Source organism: Taudactylus pleione, unplaced genomic scaffold (assembly GCF_031769625.1).
Source record: "Taudactylus pleione unplaced genomic scaffold, aTauple2 ptg000266l, whole genome shotgun sequence".
Lineage (NCBI taxonomy): Eukaryota > Metazoa > Chordata > Amphibia > Anura > Myobatrachidae > Taudactylus > Taudactylus pleione.
Genome location: NW_028284668.1, coordinates 2193925 through 2212083, shown reverse-complemented (window position 1 = coordinate 2212083; position 18159 = coordinate 2193925). Strand labels below are relative to the sequence as shown.

Genomic DNA, 18159 nt, shown 5'->3' with positions numbered 1-18159 from the left:
GATTGATTAAAACAAAAAATGGAACATTTTCTAAAGGTCTGTTGTGTTGTTCTCCACCCATAAGCCAAGGATAAACTAGATGTTGTTCATAATCACTGTTAACTTTGTCCATCTTCTTTCTTTTGTATGCAATTAACTCTTTTTTGTATTTTTCAATCTGCTGTGTAAGTTCCAAGTAATGGCAGTGTCAGCAATCAATGTAGATTTGTGCCAAAGCTCAAAAGACTCGAACTGTGGGCCTGATTCAGAGCCGGACGCTCTGAATCAGGGCGTTTTTTTGGTGCGGCCAACAGGCCACTCGCATAGCAGTGGGTGACCACCCACAGCTATTGCGTGCAGCCAGGTGATGGTAGTGATGGTCTCGACCATCGTGACCATCGGGGCTTGCGACGAGACCCTTGCGGTAGGGTCTCATTCCCGCAAGCCCCAGTGAGCTTCTGGCTCTTAATAGAGCCGGAAGCTCACCACTGACATCACTCGTGATGTCAGTGGGGCCGCCCCCAAACGGCAGGCATTCCGTCGGGAACGCCTCCATTTGGCCAGCCACCCCCCATGCCCGCCTCCAAAACGGTGCGAGCTGTAGATCAAAATCAACAGCCGCCCCCTTTTGGTGCAAGACCTGGAGCGATGGAGCGCCCGTCGCTAGCCGGGTCTCGCTCATGCGCATGTCGGAGCCAGCTCCGGTGTGCACATGCGCAGCGGCCAAACATCGACCCGCTCGCGAGCGCATAGCGCTTGTGAGCGGGTCTGAATAAGACCCTGTGTACAGTGTACACAGTGTACAACTGTGTACAGTGCATCCAGGAAGTATTCACAACGCTTCACTTTTTCCACATTTTGTTTTTTGTTATGTTACAGCCTTATTCCAAAATGGAATAAATTCATTTTTGTTCTCAAAATTCTACACACAATACCCCATAATGACAATGTGTAAAAAGTTTTCTTGCCAATTTTTGCAAATGTATCAAAAAAAAATGAAGAAATCACATGTACATACAGTAATTATTCACAACCTTTACTCAATACTTTGTTGATGCACCTTTGGCAGCAATTACAGCCTCAAGTCTTTTTGAATATGATTCCACAAGCTTGGCACACCAATCTTTGGGCAGTTTCGCCCATTCCTCTTTGCAGCACCTCTCAAGCTCCATCAGGTTGGATGGAAAGCATTGGTGCACAGCCATTTTCAAATCTCTCCAGAGATGTTTTTATTTATTTATTTATTAACAGTTTCTTATATAGCGCAGCATATTCCATTGCGCTTTACAATTGTCAACATTGATAGAACAAAACTGGGTAATAACAGACAGATATATAGGTAGGAAGGCCCTGCTCGCAAGCTTACAATCTATAGGGAAATAGGCAGTAATACACAAGGATAGGTGCTATATATATTACATCTTGGTCCAGCCACAATGCACAGTTTCTTGGTTGGCTGCATGATCCAGTCACACAGGAATGTCGGCCAAATGTCATGAGGATGTGAGAGAAAGACAATGTGTGAGGTTATGTGTGGACTGTAAAAGGGGATGTAATTAGATATGGAAACTATGAAGGTTGTGTGGGCGGTTCTGGGATCTGATAAGCTTGCCTGAAGAGGTGAGTTTTCAGGGATCGCTTGAAGGATTGTAGACTAGAGGAAAGTCGTATTTTGCGTGGTAAGGCATTCCATAGAGTGGGTGCAGCCCTAAGAAAGTCCTGTAACCGTGAGTGGGAGCAAGTAATGCATGGGGATGAGAGACGCAGATCTTGTGCTGAGCGGAGAGGTCGGGTAGGGCGATATTTTGAGATGAGTGAAGAGATGTATGTTGGTGTGGTTTGGTTAATAGCCTTATGTGTAAGTAAGAGTATTTTGTATTGAATACGGTAGAAAACCGGCAACCAATGGAGGGACTGACAGAGCGGGGCAGCAGATGATGAACGTTTGGCAAGGAAGATAAGCCTTGCAGCTGCATTCATAATTGATTGTAATGGCGATAGCCTGTTTTTGGGAAGACCAGTAAGGAGACTATTGCAATAGTCAAGGCGGGAAATAATAAGTGCATGGATTAGAGTTTTTGCAGTGTCTTGTGTGAGATATGGTCAAATTTTGGCTATGTTTTTTAGATGTATGTAACATTATTTAGAGACAGATTGAAAGTGGGGAACAAAGGACAGTTCAGAGTCAAGGATGACACCAAGGCAGCGAGCTTGTGAGGCAGGGTGGATTGTCGACTTATCAACTGTGATAGAGAGATCATGTTGGTAACTGTTGTTGGCTGGTGGAAATATAATTAATTCTGTTTTAGAAATATTAAGTTTCAGGTGGCAAGATGACATCCAAGATGAAATTGCAGAAAGACATTCAGTGACACGGACCAGTACAGTTGGTGATAAATCTGGGGAAGATAGGTAGATTTGAGTATCATCCACATACAGATGGTACTGAAATCCAAAAGAGCTGATTAGTTTGCCAAGAGAGGTGGTATAGATTGAGAATAACAGAGGCCCTAACACAGAGCCTTGAGGTACTCCAACTGATAGAGGTAGCGAAGAGGAGGCAGAATCAGAAAAACGAACAGTGAAAGAGCGATCAGATAGGTAGGAAGAGAACCAAGAAAGAGCAGTGTCCTTAAAACCCAGGGATTGTATTGTTTGTATGAGAAGAGAGTGGTCAACAGTGTCAAAAGCAGCAGAGAGATCTAGAAGAATTAGGAGTGAGTAATGGCCTTTAGCCTTGGCAGTGACCAGATCATTTACTACCTTAGTCAGTGCTGTCTCTGTGGAGTGTTGGGAACGGAAGCCAGACTGAAGTGGGTCCAATAGGTTGTGTGAGTTAAGAAAGTGTGTGAGGTGAGTGTAGACAAGTCTCTCAAGTAGCTTGGAGGGGCATGGGAGCTGGGAGATAGGACGGTAATTTGAGAGAGTGTTGGGGTCAGAGTTTTGTTTTTTCAGAATAGGAGTAATCACTGCATGCTTGAACAGTGATGGAAAGATGCCAGTAGAGAGAGAGAGATTACAGATTTTAGTTAGGGTTGGGATAAGCACAGGAGACAGAGCTTTACTGATTTGTGAGGGTATAGGATCTAGAGGAGAGGTAATAGAGTAGGAGGATGAGAAGAGGGAAGATACTTCAACTTCATTTGTGAGATCAAATGAAGAGAATGTGCCAGAGGATACAGTTAGCGAATTGAGCAGGTCACTAGCTGAGGAAGAGCATACCATTTCATTTCGGATCTCATCAATCTTGTCCCTAAAATCGGAAGCAAAATCTTGTGCACAGATAGTAGCAGGTGGTTTGGGTGAGGGAGGGTTAAGATGCAGTTTAAAAGTCGCTTGGGGTTAGAGGCTTGAGCAGAGATAAGAGATTGGAAATATGTTTGTTTGGCAGTGTCCAGAGCAGTATGATAAGAGTTGTAGATAGTCTTATATGTGAGGAAGTCACTTGGAGTATGAGACTTTCGCCACTGACGTTCTACTTTACGTGAGAGTTTTTGTAGATGCCTTGTAAAGTTAGAATGCCACGGTTGATGTCTAAGTTTACGTGGTGTGTGATGGGTAGCTGGAGCTACTTCATCAAGGGCTTTTTCTAGAATCTGGTTTAAGTCTGATGCAGCAGTCTCAGGAGAAGTGAATGTAGAAATTGGTGAGAGTTGTTGTTGTAGAGAGGTAGATAGCTGATGAAAGTTAATAGCATTAATATTTCTGCTGGTTTTAGGAGGTTTGGTTGATTTCACTGACGTTGAGGTTGATGTAATTGAGGAGAGTGTGCAGGTGATAAGGTTGTGATCTGAGAGAGGGAGAAGAGCATTATTGAAATCAGAGACTGAGCATAGTCGGGTGAATACAAGATCAAGGCAGTGGCCCTCCTTATGAGAAGCGGAGTCAGTCCATTGGGAGAGGCCAAGAGAGGAGGTTAGAGAGAGTAGTTTGGAGGCATGAGGAGATTGTGGACTGTCAATGGGGATATTGAAATCACCCATAATGATGGTGGAGATGTCAGAGGATAGGAAGTGAGGGAGCCAGGCAGAAAAATGTTCCAGAAATTGTTGAGGTGGCCCAGGTGGGCGATAGATAACAGCAACTCGCAGAGAGAAAGGGGTGAAAGTCCTGATACAATGTACTTCAAATGATGTAAATGTGAGTGAAGGTACCTGTGGGAGAACTGTGTATGTAAAAGATTGGGAGAGTAATAGTCCTACCCCACCTCCTTTACAATTACCAGGCCTGGAGGTGTGTGAGAAGTGTAGGTTACCATATGAAAGTGTTACATTCAATTGGATTCAAGTCGGGGCTCTCACTGGGCCACTCAAGGACAATCACAAAGTTGTCCTGAAGCAACTTCTTTGATATTTTGGCTGTGTGCTTAGGGTCGTTGTTCTGCTGAAAGATGAACCGTCACCCCAGTCTGAGGTCAAGAGCTCCTCTGGAGCAGGTTTTCATCCAGGATGTCTCTGTATATTGCTGCATTCATCTTTCCCTCTATCCTGACTAGGCTCCCAGTTCCTGCCGCTGAAAAACATCCCCATAGCATGAAGCTGCCACTACCATGCTTCACTGTAGGGATGGTATTGGCCTGGTGATGAGCGGTGCCTGGTTTCCTCTAAACATAATGCCTGGCATTCACACCAAAGAGTTCAATCTTTGTCTCATCATGGTCTTAAAGTCCTTCAGGTGCATTTTGGCAAACTCCAGGCTGGCTGCCATGTGCTTTTTACTAAGGAGTGGCTTCCATCTGGCCACTCTACCATACAGGCCTGATTGGTGGATTGATGCAGAGATGGTTGTCCTTCTGGAAGGTTCTCCTCTCTCCACAGAGGAATGCTGTAGCTCTGACAGAGTGACTATTGGGTTCTTGGTCACCTCCCTGACTAGGGCCCTTCTCCCCCGATTGCTCAGTTTAGATGGCCGGCCAACTCTAGGAAGAGTCCTGGTGGTTCTGAACTTCTTCCATTTACGGATGATGGAGGTCATTGTGCTCATTGGGACCTTCAAAGCAGCAGATATTTTTGTGTACCCTTCCCCAGATTTGTGCCTCGAGATAATACTGTCTTGGAGGTCTACAGACAATTCCTTGGATTTCATGCTTGGTTTGTGCTCTGACATGCACTGCCAAGTGTAGGAACTTATATAGACAGGTGTATGCCTTTCAAAATCAAGTCCAATCAACTGAATTTACCACAAGTGGACTCCTATTAAGCTGTAGGAACATCTCAAGGATGATCAGTGGAAAGAGGATACACTTGAGCTCAATTTTGAGCTTCATGGCAAAGGCCGTGAATACTTATGTACATGTGATTTCTTAGTGTTTTCTTTTATTAAATTTGCAAAAATCTCAAAAAAACTTTTTACATGTTGTCATTATGGGGTATTGTGTGTAGAATTTTGAGGACAAAAATGAATTTATTCCATTTTGGAATAAGGCTGTAACATAACAAAATGTGGAAAAAGTGAAGCATTGTGAATACTTTCCAGATGCACTATATATATATATATATATATATATATATATATATATATATATATATATATATATATATATATCTCATCTTGCACTCATACCATATAGAACATGTCAATGGGGGGTGCCACTAGAATCAAACCGATCCAAAAATATACCACTGGGTAAGCCAATATCAATGAACAAGGGCACTCTCCGCAGTCAATCTTCATATAATATACTTTCTTATCATTTTTGGGCTATACATTGCACCAAAGTCACTTCCATATCATTATATCCATTGTCAATGTTTCTGTTCTTTATGAACCTTCTTCAGGACATTCTTTACCAATATAGCAACAGTTGTAAAAAATGATCATAGGAACAACAATCTCTGTGTGTCCTATTGTCGTGCACAGCAAATGCTCAGCCAGTGATAGCATCTGATGCTGCGTGAGCCATGAGTGTTTGTTAGCACCAGCCGAGCATTTGCTGTACATGACAATAGGACACACAGAGATTGTTGTTCCTATGATCTTTTTTACAACTGTTGCTATATTGGTAAAGAATGTCCTGAAGAAGTTTCATAAAGAACCGAAATGTTGACATAATTCAATGGATATAATGATATGGAAGTGACTTTGTGGCAATGTGTAGCTCGAAAACGCTAATAAAGTAAAGTATATTACATGAAGATTGACTGTGGAGAGTGCCTTTGTTCATTGATATTGGACAACCCAGTGGTGTATATATATATATATATATATATATATATATATATATATATATATATATATAAAGTAATAAACCTGAGGGTGCTAATATACAATATATTACAAATGATGTAACATAAAATATGGACAGTTCATATCCTTTGCTTGTTTCAACTTGGAGTAGTTTAGAATAGTCCAAATTAGTTATTCACTTGACTTTTTCTTCGTATGATAAATAGAACTAATATGGTGAGTGGAAATTTCCTGCAATTATACTCTCTTACAAAAAATCACCCAAGAGAGATGGCCAATTGGCCTTTAGTTAGTGATTGTCACAATATTTTATTTTGTGTTAAAATGATATAGACAAAATCAATGGTTTCTTACATCATATAAAATGGTGTCAAATAGCCAATGCCTTTCTTAGGTATATGTTAACACCCACTCCTAAGGGTGTGAGCTCACTGGTGGGAGCCTTACGTATGACAGTTGGATATGGCACAGATAACCCAATGTATTTCATCCCTTTAATGGGGCTTCCTCAGGGGTACAATCAAAATAAAGATTTGGCAACTTTAAGGAAACTGACTTTGAACTTTTAACCACAGACTAATCCCATTAAGACCTGGTATTGCAAGCAGAGTGCAACTAATAAGTATTGCCCAAAAGAACAATCCCATTAAGGCTTGCAAACACCTGGGAACATGATCCACACACAGTCACTGCCCTCTGGCTGTAGTGATTCAGTGAACCAGTGACTGCTTGCTCTACCAGGCCTTAATGGGATTAGTCTGCAGTGAAAAGTTCAAAGTCATTTTCCTTAAAGTTGCCAAATTTGTATTTTGATTGTACCCCTGAAGAAGTCCCATTAAAGGGATGAAACGCATAGAGTTATTTGTGCCATATCCATCTGTCATATGTAAGGCTCCCACCAGTGAGATCACACCCTTAGGGATGAGTGGGAGTTAACATCTACCTAACAAGGCATTGGCTATTTGACACAATTTTATATGATGTAAGAAACCTTTGATTTTGTCTATATCATTTTAACAAAAAATAAAATATTGTGACAATCACTAACTAAAGGCCAATTGGCCATCTCTCTTGGGTGATTTTTTGGTGTGAGGGTATAATTTCCGGAAATTTCCATTCAACATATTATTTCTCTTTATCATACGAAGAAAAAGTCAAGTGAATAACTAATTTGGACTATTCTGAAGTACTCCAAGTTGTATTGTATTTCAAATAGATCAACGTTTCAGGGTATACACCACTTCATCAGGACCACAAAACACACACAAACATAGACACACTTACCCACATATGTACCCCAGACAAACCATCCCCACTGCTGCAGATCACCTGCATCGCCCACCGGAAGTCATGCGCAGTCGCACTTCTGGGTACAACAGAGTCAGTTGCCAAGGGGAACGCAAGCTTGCATCCCACATCACACCAATTACTGCCCTCCACGGAAGGCACCAAACGGGTCTCACCAGGTAGGGGGCGCTGTAAACGTGCACAAATAGGGCTGGTTAGCAAGAATAAACATAAAAAACATATTATACTGCAGAAAGTACCACATACAAGGAGATAAGAAACAACAAAGCATAGTTAATAACAAGCAATAATGGATAGCACCCACCAATTCCAATAGTCAATGATGGTATAGAATACTTACAGCTAATGTGATCAATGCACAATATATAGTGGACAGAACAGCAGCAACCATTAAGAAATGGCATGCACATAATTAACCAATAATATTCCAATTAATTTTATCATTTAGTCCAGAAGGGCTAATGGTATTAAGTTGTAATATCCACTGGGATTCTTTAATCAGCAAGGATTTAGCTCTGTCCCCACCTCGTAAGGAGAGTGGGACATGATCAATCATGAAGTATCTCAGTGTTGCTAGAGAATGTCCTCGTTTCTTAAAGTGTTTGGCTACTGGTTGATCTATCACCCTTCCATCCAGTGACAAACGTATGGCCGATCGGTGGGCTGTCATGCGTTCACTAAATTTCCTAGTGGTTTGACCCACATCGTACAAGCCACATAATAATATTCGCCATGTTTTGATGTGCAATAGTTCTTATGTTGTTTATATCATATCCTTTCTGAGGAATTTTCGGATATTCTATTACTAGCTAAAGATCAGAAGAAAATCTCACAAAAAATCTATAATGCATTGTGTGTTTAACACCCTAGGGTGCCTGTGTTATACACGTTGCCCAAACTACACAAAAATAGCACCAAACCACCGGGTCAATTATATCAGCCTGGAATTCTCTATATCAATCAATCTCACAACTGTTGGACTGTGTGCTGAAACCTTTGTTACTCTTTCAAGACACGTTTCTGAAGGATACTACGACCTTGTTAAAAAAATTGATTGAATTAAAAGAGGTTCCTTCGAACTCACTCCTTTTGTTGCTTAGACTTCTGTAGTCTATATACTGTCATCCCCCACCAGGAGGGTCTTGGAGATATGAAGGATTTCCTTGAGAGATGCCTTGCACCTGAAATTTTTGACCCTATTAGAGTTGACATTATTGAAAAATTATTTTTTGTTTGATGGGGAGATGTTCCTGCAGGAAAAACGATTATTTTTTGATGACCCAGAGATCAAACAATATATCCTCTATTATACCCGGTACATAGATAATGTATTTCTCATATGGACCGGAGGGGTTGAGTTATTTGTTAACTTGATTACTAAAGTGAATGAATCATAATCACCCATTAAGTTCACTTTTTCATATAGTCCCTGTGAGATCAATTTCCTGGATGTAAAGATCAGTCTGACCAACAACTTAATTGAAACTGAAATCTTTCCAAAAATTACAGACATAAATACTTTTCTGCTGTCATCCAGTCACCACCCGGAAGCCCTTAAGATGAGTCTGCCACTATCGCAGATGATGAGCACTGCACAAATTCCTAGCAACTACGAGAAAGTGCTGGATCTTATAGATAAACTTATCTGTAGGTTTACGGCTACAATTCATCAGTACTACAGGAACAAAAAAACAGGGTTCTGTAGATGGCAAGGACAGATTTACTTAATCCATCCAGGAAAGAAAATAAGGGCATTATTGCTTGGAGTAGTGACTTAACTTTGGCTAGCCCAATTATGAGGGGGGCTACTCAGGCAATGTGGACCATCATTTCTTCAGACAATAATTTACCAGTGTTTAAGAACACTAGGCCTATTTCTGCCTTTAAGAGAGGGAGAAATCTGAGGGATAGATTGGACCGTACCGATATAACGGGCATGGGCATCCCTGAATTACCGAATGTATATAAAAAAACCCTCTGGTTGTTATAAGTGTAGCAGTTGTACTACTTGTTCTTACCTTGTGGCCTGCAAATCCTTTAAACATCCTCACAATAACAAGACATATGATATTTGCCATGTTTTGATGTACGATAGTTCTTATGTTGTTTATATTATTATGTGCCCATGTGGCTTGTACGATGTGGGTCAAACCACTAGGAAATTTAGTGAATGCATGGCAGCCCACCAATCGGCCATACGTTTGTCACTAGGTGGAAGGGTGATAGATCAACCAGTTGCCAAACACTTTAAGGAATGAGGACATTCTCTAGCAACACTGAGATACTTCTTGATTGATCATGTCCCACTCTCCTTAAGAGGTGGGGACAGAGCTAAATCCTTGCTGATTAAAGAATCCCAGTGGATATTACAACTTAATACCATTAGCCCTTCTGGACTAAATGATAAAATTAATTGGAATAGTATTGGTTAATTATGTGCATGCCATTTCTTAATGGTTGCTGCTGTTCTGTCCACTATATATAGTGCATTGATCACATTAGCTGTCAGTATTCTATACCATCATTGACTACTGGAATTTGTGAGTGCTATCCATTATTGCTTGTTATTAACTATGCTTTGTTGTTTCTTATCTCCTTGTATGTGGTACTTTCTGCAGTATAATAATATTTTTTTATGTTTATTCTTGCTAACCAGCCTATTTGTGCATGTTTACAGAACCCCCTACCTGGTGAGACCCGTTTGGTGCCTTCCGTGGAGGGCGGTAATTGGTGTGATTTGGGATGCCAGCTTGCGTTCCCCTTGGCAACTGACTGCGTCTGACCCGGAAGTGCGGCTGCGCGTGACTTCCGGTGGGCGACACAGTGCCCCCTACCTGGTGAGACCCGTTTGCTGCATTCCGTGGAGAGCGGTAATTGGTGTGATATGGGACACAAGCTTGCTGTCCCCTTGGCAACTGACTCCGTTGGATCTGGAAGTGCGACTGCATGTGACTTCCAGTGGGCGATGCAGGTGATCTGCAGCAGTGGAGATGGTTTCGCTGTTCGGGGGGTACATATGTGGGTAAGTGTGTCTATGTTAAGTTGATCTATCTGGAATACAAGTTTTTTGCATTTAAAAATCTCTGAGTGCTGTCCTTCTTTGTTTTGTACTGTGTGCAACAGTTTGGAAGGGCACCTGAGCATTGTGCCATATTGTTTTTTGAGAACCGGCTGACAGTGGACATATATATATATATTCATTTATATTATAAGGGCACAGTTGTGCCCTTATATTAAGGCTGAATCAAAAAAAATCAAAAAATCTCCATAGAGAATTCCAGGGGGGGGGAATGGAGTTTAAGGCGCTACGCCTCAAAAGCTATTGGAGGTACCGAGCTGAAATTTGGCATGGCCGGGTAGAACTGTCGCTCAGATGCCAAATTGCAGGGCAAATAAAATATTAATGAGGATTAGGGAGTACTCTAAAGTTCTAACTGTCAGTTTTTTCTGACACTCAGTTAGGGCCACTTTTCTGCTGTTCTCTATGGGGGATTTTTGGGAAGGCATAACTCAGGGTAGGGGGCAAACTTAGACTTGGGGTTTGTTTTATTAGGTTGCTATTGTTCCAGGGTAGGGCCTTTTGGGGTTCAGGTAATTGAGAAATCATAGACAATTTCGCCATCATAGATATAGGAAGATTCAATTCCTTGCGCAGCCTCAGTAGGAGCCTCCAGCAGGTATACTCACTGTGATTTCACTTGGATGCACCAAGATGGCTGTCTTCTGTGGGCAATAGCGGGGGCCGGGACCGGAAGAAAGGAAGCCAGCATTTGCTGTGGTCAGGACCTGGGGGGAGGAAGCCAGCATTAGCGGCGGCTGAGACCTGGCAGGTGGTGGTGGTGCGGCTGTTAGCGGCCTAGACGGGGCGAGCAATAGGACCTGGGGGAGGTAGCCAGCATCAGCGGCAGATGCAGGCTCGTGAAGCCTGCATCTGTGTATAAAAAAATTTTTTAATGTGTGTAAAAAAATTAAAAAACCGCGATGCCCCCCCAACAGAGTGACCAACACCGGGCTTTTAGTAACCCAGTGCTTGTTGTGCAAAATATGGAGGAGAAACGATGTAGGGGTCCCCTGTTTCAAGCACAACCAGCACCAGGCTAATCAGAACCAGTCCTGGTTGCCAAAATACGGGAGACAAATGACGTTGGAATTCCCCGTATTCAGTGCAACCAGCAATTGGCTCAAGCCGGTTCTGATTCTGTAAACACAGGGGGAAAAATGAGTAGGGTTCCCCTGTATTTTCCAGAACCAGCACCAGACTTTTTCTAGCGGGAAGGTGATGCCACAGCCAGGGGAGCACTTTCACCGGGCCCCTCAGCCGAAGCATCAACCTGACCGCTAGTCAGTCCAGGCCAGGGATCCCCCTAATAAAGGAATCCCCCTCTCCAGGACACCCCAGGCTTATTCTGATAACTCGGGGCTATCCCTGGCACTCCTGGGGCGGTGGGTGGGTTGATAGTGTAAATTTGTTGTGTAAAAATTTGAATTGTTAATATTGTCTTTAGCTGTGGTATTACACATCTCAGCAAGCCTCCCCCGCATGCTGGTACTTGGAAAACCACAAGTACCAGCATTCGGGGCATTATGGGCCCACTGGTTCCTGTACAGTAGTTCTACAGCAAAAGAAATATTAAAATAAACACAGGACACACACCGTACAAAGTAAAAGTTAATCAAACATGCATGCACACACATGTAAACATACTCACCTATGTATTCCTGTAGCCATCGGTCCACTTCTCCAGTAGATTATCCATAGGGTATATGAAAAAAAAACATACTCACCTTCTCCTATGCGTGGATCGGTCCTCTTTGGTCCTCAGTAGGCAATCCCCAGGCTTGGCAAAACAAAAAAAGTGATACGCGACCCACGGACATCCCGAATGAGCTTAGTGGTGGGATTTCACTATGGAAACCCTGCCACTGAGTGCTCATTTGCTGAGAGAGACAAGCCTTCCGCCTCTCAGCCAATGAGCGGTTCTCACCATTTTTGAAATGTAAATATGGCCACCGCAAGCCAATCACGGCTCGCAACGTCAACACCCCACCCCCTCAGATGGCTTATATAAAGCCAGCGCGAGGCGCCGTCAGGCCACTCCATCAGTGGGGATGTAGCAGTGAAAAGCTGCCAAAGAGAGAAGACGCTATGAAAGTCCTGGATGGGCGGCTTCTCCAGGTGAAGTCGGCGTGGAAGTCCTGGGGCAGACAGCAGCCATAAAAAAGAGCTTAAATGCTGCTGCCCCCAGGTGAAGATGCAGTACAATAAAATAATAAAACAAATGGTGTCTGTTGTTTTTTTTTTATATATTTCTTTTGCAGGGGTACTAGATACCAGCGGTTTTCTACTGCAAAAGACAATATTATACTTCTATTTTTTTACACCACATTACACTATCAACCCAGCACCCACCACTCCAGGGGTGCCGGGAATAGCCCCGGGCTATCAGCCTAGGCCTGGGGTGCCCTGGAGAGGGGGACCCCTTTATTCATGGGGCCCTGCTCCCCAGGGATCCCCAGCCTGGACTGATAGTGGACAGGGTTGATGCTTCAGATGGGGGACCTGGTGAAAGGGCTCCCCTGGCTGCGGCATCAGCCCCCTGCTAGAAAAAGTCTGGTGCTGGTTCTGGAAAATACAGGGGAACCCTACAAATTTTTCCCTTGTATTTCCAGAACCAGGACCGGCTCAGAGCCCAGTGCTAGTCGTGCTAAATACGGGGGACCCTTACATCGTTTGCCCCCCATATTTTGGCAACCAGGACTGGTTCTGATTTGTCTGGTGTTGGTTGAGCTTAATACGGGGGACCCCTACATCATTTGTCCTCCATATTTTCACAACCAGGGCTGGTGGTGAAAAGCCTGAGGCTGGTTGTGTTTGGGGGGGGGACATTTCCCTTTTTTTAATTTTTATTTTACACAAATTCAAATTTTAACACAGATGCATAGATGGATGTCACTGATTCATCCATGCATCTGTGCCTTATTTTCTCAGATGCATGCCCAGCACCAGTGAGCACCTCTGTCACCCACTGATGCCCCTGTGCACTACTCCCCTGCTGCCACTGCTCCGCATCCCACTGCTGCCGCTGCCCCACAATCCTGCAGCCAACCCCCATAGCCGTCTCTCCCTGTACATCCCCAAAACACCACCTGTGTGCCGGCCTTCCTCCACCTGCACTAATGTACCATTTTGTTGACCTTCTCCTCTGCAGGTGACCTGATTTGCTCCTCTAAACCCTGATAGTTAAAACATTTTTAAAAAGCTATGAAATTCCATAGACAAAAAACCTTACAGTTTCACATGTCCCATTACAGCTTCTTAGACATGATCTTCAAAAAGCAATGAAATTCTGATCATTAAGGCTGATGCCTTAATGGACGTATTCCTTGCGTAATACAGATATGGTATGCCATGAAACCATGTGGTAAACTGCAGATTTAGCACTCTCATAGAGTGAGATCTACTGTCACTCACAAAATGGTGGAGCTGCTAATTCACAGAATTGTGTGCTCATTGGAATACACATATGCGGTCTATGCAACGGAATTCTGAGCAAAACATAGAGCTGATGGGATTAGAGTATGATGGATGGGGGGAGAAGACAGATTAAGCAGTACAGATGGGGGCGACAAAGAGTGGTGCAGATGGAGGAAGAAAGAGTGGCAGAGATGAGGGGAAGACAGAATTATGTGGCTGGGGGCAAGGCAAGATGGAAGAAAACACAGTGGCATGGATGCAGGAAGACAGGGTGGTGCACATGGGGAAAGACATATCAGTGTGGATGAGGGTATGCAGACTAGCACAGTTGATAGAATACACAGCTGTAGGGATTGGGGAAGTTATAGCAGCATGGAAAAGTTAGTGTACATGCATAGACAGAGTATGATAGTTTTAGAAATTAGGGAACTGAATATGTATAATGAATGAGATGGATGTATTGAGTGAGAAGGATGTTGGAACCCAGTGGGATTATTGTGGTGACTAAATGGGAAGATTGTGGGCACTGAATGAGATGTGTGTGCCACATAACTGCTCAGACCTCAGTTGCATAGACTGCATGTGTGTATTCCAATGAGCACACAATTGTGAATTAGCAGCTCCACCATTTTGTGAGTTACAGCAAGCTTACTGTTAGGATTTGCGGTTAGCAGATCATCTTGGTTGTGTTTGGATCTGTGTTTAGCTCTTAGCCTGTCATTCCTGTCTGTCTGTGTGCTGATCTCATGTGTTCATTAATTACTGTCTGTCTGTGTGCAGTATCAACTGCAAGCTAATTAATTGTCTTGTCTGTGTGCACACTAGTCTATCATTAGGGAGGCTTGCAGGGTTGCTCTGATTGGGCCCTGTATCTGTTAAATTTCAGCCAGCCCTTCACTCCATGCCATTGATAGAGTATTCATGTTTCTGGTTCTGGCTTAGTCTCCTGTCACCCAGTGGAGCTCCAAATCTCCTGTCAATTGTATTGAGTTATTCTGCCATTTGTTTCATCCAGGCGGCACGGTTCACTTGTCATCTACCTGCCGTTAGTCTCATCTTGGCGGCACAGTTTGCATACCTGTCCTCTGCCATTCGTGTCATCCAGGCGTCATGGACAGTACTCTGTGTCCAAAGTATGCATCTCAGCCTGTGCTGCTTCTGTGAACCTGGCAGCACAGGCCACATCACAGCATCTGCTGCCTGTGTCAACCCGGTGGTACAGGCTGCACTACAGCATCAGTTACGTGTGTCAACCTGGTGGCACAGGCTGTATTATAGCTTCGGCTGCTTGTGTCAACCTGGTGGCGCAGGCCACCCTCCAGCATGCTCAGCTCGCTGTCCGGCATACCAATGACAATTAATTTATTATTGTACAGATCTTCATCTGCCACATCTTGCCAAGTCATACCAGCCCTCAAGGCTGCTACACAGCCCAAAGGCTGCATCTTGCTAACTGCTCACAGGCCGCTACCAGCCAAGAATCACCAGCCCACAAGACTGCCACACGCAGGGGCGCAGAGAGGGGGGGGCGGGTACAGATTACCCGGGTCCGGGCTTCCTGAGGGGCCCGGCGAGGGTCTGGCGCCGCTCCCCCCTCACAGCAGCCCAGCATACAATGAGTTGGGATAGTGATTTCTCTCTTACAGGGAGACCCCCAAACTTGGGCTTTCAGCCTTCCCTCCACCTCAGTTGCTCTACAGACTGTCTGCTTTATGATGACCCAGACAAAGCAGCGCTGGCTCAGGCTAGTCTTTGGTCCCTTAAGCAAGAAAACAGGCTTGCCGAAGATTATTATATGGAGTTCCGTAAATGGGCCATAGATTCGGGGTGGAATGACTCAGCTCTCCGGAGTCAGTTTAGATGGGGTCTATCTGACCAGATAAAGGACATCCTGGTTCAACATTCTTATGCTGTGAGTCTGGATGAATGAGTCTGAATATTCATATTGACCGTCGGCTCCGGGAATGCAGGATGGAGAGAACCTGCCATCGCAGGCTCCGCATTCGCCCATTTGGATTCCATCTTCTGAACCAAAGGAGACTATGCTATTGGGGCTTTCCACCTCCCGACTGAGGAGAAGCACAGGAGACACGCACTGGGCCTTTGTCTTTACTGTGGCGGTAATGCACATATTGCCCAACTCTGTCCTATGAAGTCAGGAAAAGACAGGGTCTAGGTGTAAGTGGAGAGTTACATCTAGGCTTTGCCTCTATCTCTCCACAGAATTCTGTCCTTGTTCCCGCAGTCATTAAATCATCAGGTGCTCAAGTTTCCATTTCCACCTTTATGGATAGTAGAGCAGCGGACAACTTCATGGACCAGATATTTTTTGAAACCTTGGGACTCAATCCTGAACCCTTATCTAGTCCTGTCTCAGTCATGGGTTTGGATGGCAGAAACCTCTCCAGGGTTTGCATAGCTTTCCGGACTCGTCCTCTAAAAATGACTATCGGAGCGTTGCACTTTGAAGAATTATCGTTTCTTTTACTTCATTGTCCATTTGCTCGCAAGTGGGTCGATGTTTGCCCCCCTGCGCCGCGTCCGGAATGTGCATGCACGAGCCCCAGCGAGCGACTGAAGTTCAGTCACTCCGGGGCTCACTACAAGATAGGGCGGCTGTCGATGTTGATTGACAGCTCGCCCCGTTTTGTAGGCGGGTAGGGGGGGTGGTTGAGCAAATGCAGGCATTCCCAAAGGAACGCCTTGCATTTGTGGGCAGTGATGTCAGTAGTGGACTTCCTACTCTATTAGAGCAGGAAGTCCACTAAGGCTTGCGAGAGCTGAGACTCTACCACAGGGTCTCCTCGCAAGCCTGATGATTGCAATAATTGCGACCATCTCCAGGCCACTCGCAAAAGCTGTGGGTGGTCACCCACAGCTTAGCGAGCAGCCTGAAGAAAAAAAATAGTTAAATCCACGCCCTGATTCAGAGCGAGCGCTCGCCAGCAGCGAGCGGCTCTGAATCAGTCCCATAACCTGGTAATCCAGTGGCAGACTGGTGATATCCTCCATTGGGGATCTTCCTGGGGGTTTTTTTGTCTTTCTCATTCTATTCATCTTGCTGCAGTCATTCCATCTGAATCATTGCCCAGTCCTACTCCATATCGCAATTTGGCAGAAGTTTTCTCTAAGAAAAAAAGCAGACATCTTGCCACCTCATCGACACTTCAACTGTGCTATTGACCTTCTACCGAGCACCAGACTTCCTAAATGCAGGATGTATGCACTGTCTGTTCATGAAAATAAGGCCATGCAGGATTATATCCAGGAGGCTCTGGAAAAGGGATTTATATGTCCATCAAAATCCCCGATTGAGAAAAAAGATGGATCACTCCGACCATGCATCGATTTTTGAGGGCTAAATAAGATTACCATTAAGAATGCATACCCTCTACCACTCATCTCGGTCCTCTTCGATCAGCTGCGGGAGGCCTCTATTTCTCAAAGTTCGACCTTCGGGGTGCTTATAGTCTCATCTGCATCCGAGAAGGAGATGAATGGAAGACAGCTTTCAACAAGCATTTGGGGCATTTCAAGTATATAGTCATACCTTATGGGCTCTCTAACGCCCCAGCTGTCTTCCAAGACTTCATCAGCGAGGTCTTAAGAGACTTTCTTGGAATTTTCACAGTTGTCTACCTGGATGATATTCTAATTTTTTCCAAGTCAACAGCACCGACAACATGTGAGACTTGTGTTACAGAGATTTCTTGATAACAGTCTTTATGCCAAGCTGGAAAAATGTACATTTGAGGTGGAAGAGGTCTCCTTCCTGAGTTACATTATTTACTCCCGTGGATTCTCCATGGATCCTAACAAAGTGAAGGCTGTTTTGGACTGGGAGCAACCCACTTCACTGAAGGCCATCCAGCATTTTCTGGGATTCCTGAATTATTATTGCCGCTTTGTTAAATCTTTCTCTGCCATTGTCTCACCCATCGTGGAACTGATGAAGAAGGGGGTAGATGTAGCTAATTGGTCATCCAGCACCATTCAAGCCTTCAAGCGTCTTAAGACTTCCTTCGTGTCTGCACCTGTTCTTCAACATCCCAATCCAGACCTCCCATTTGTGGTTGAGGTGGACGCTTCTGAGATCAGAGTTTGCGCTATCCTTTGCCAGAGGGATAGTAAGGATTGCAAGCTACATCTGTGCGCTTTCTTTTCTCGGAAATTATGACGTGGGCAATTGCAAGCTTTTGGCTATTAAATGG

At 44.2% G+C, this 18159-nt stretch overlaps 1 long non-coding RNA gene across 4 annotated transcripts in view; it reads right to left on the bottom strand.

The window, feature by feature from the left end:
- The window catches only part of LOC148513937 (uncharacterized), an 80492-nt gene that overhangs the window by 47248 nt on the left and 15085 nt on the right, over window positions 1–18159 (bottom strand). Inside the window, exon 2 of one of the 4 annotated variants that reach the window (XR_015880131.1) lies at window positions 11161–11259. The exons of the other annotated variants lie outside the window; for them this stretch is intronic. This is a non-coding gene — a long non-coding RNA (uncharacterized LOC148513937). The remainder of the gene's footprint in view (window positions 1–11160; window positions 11260–18159) is intronic. 4 annotated transcript variants of the gene reach the window in all.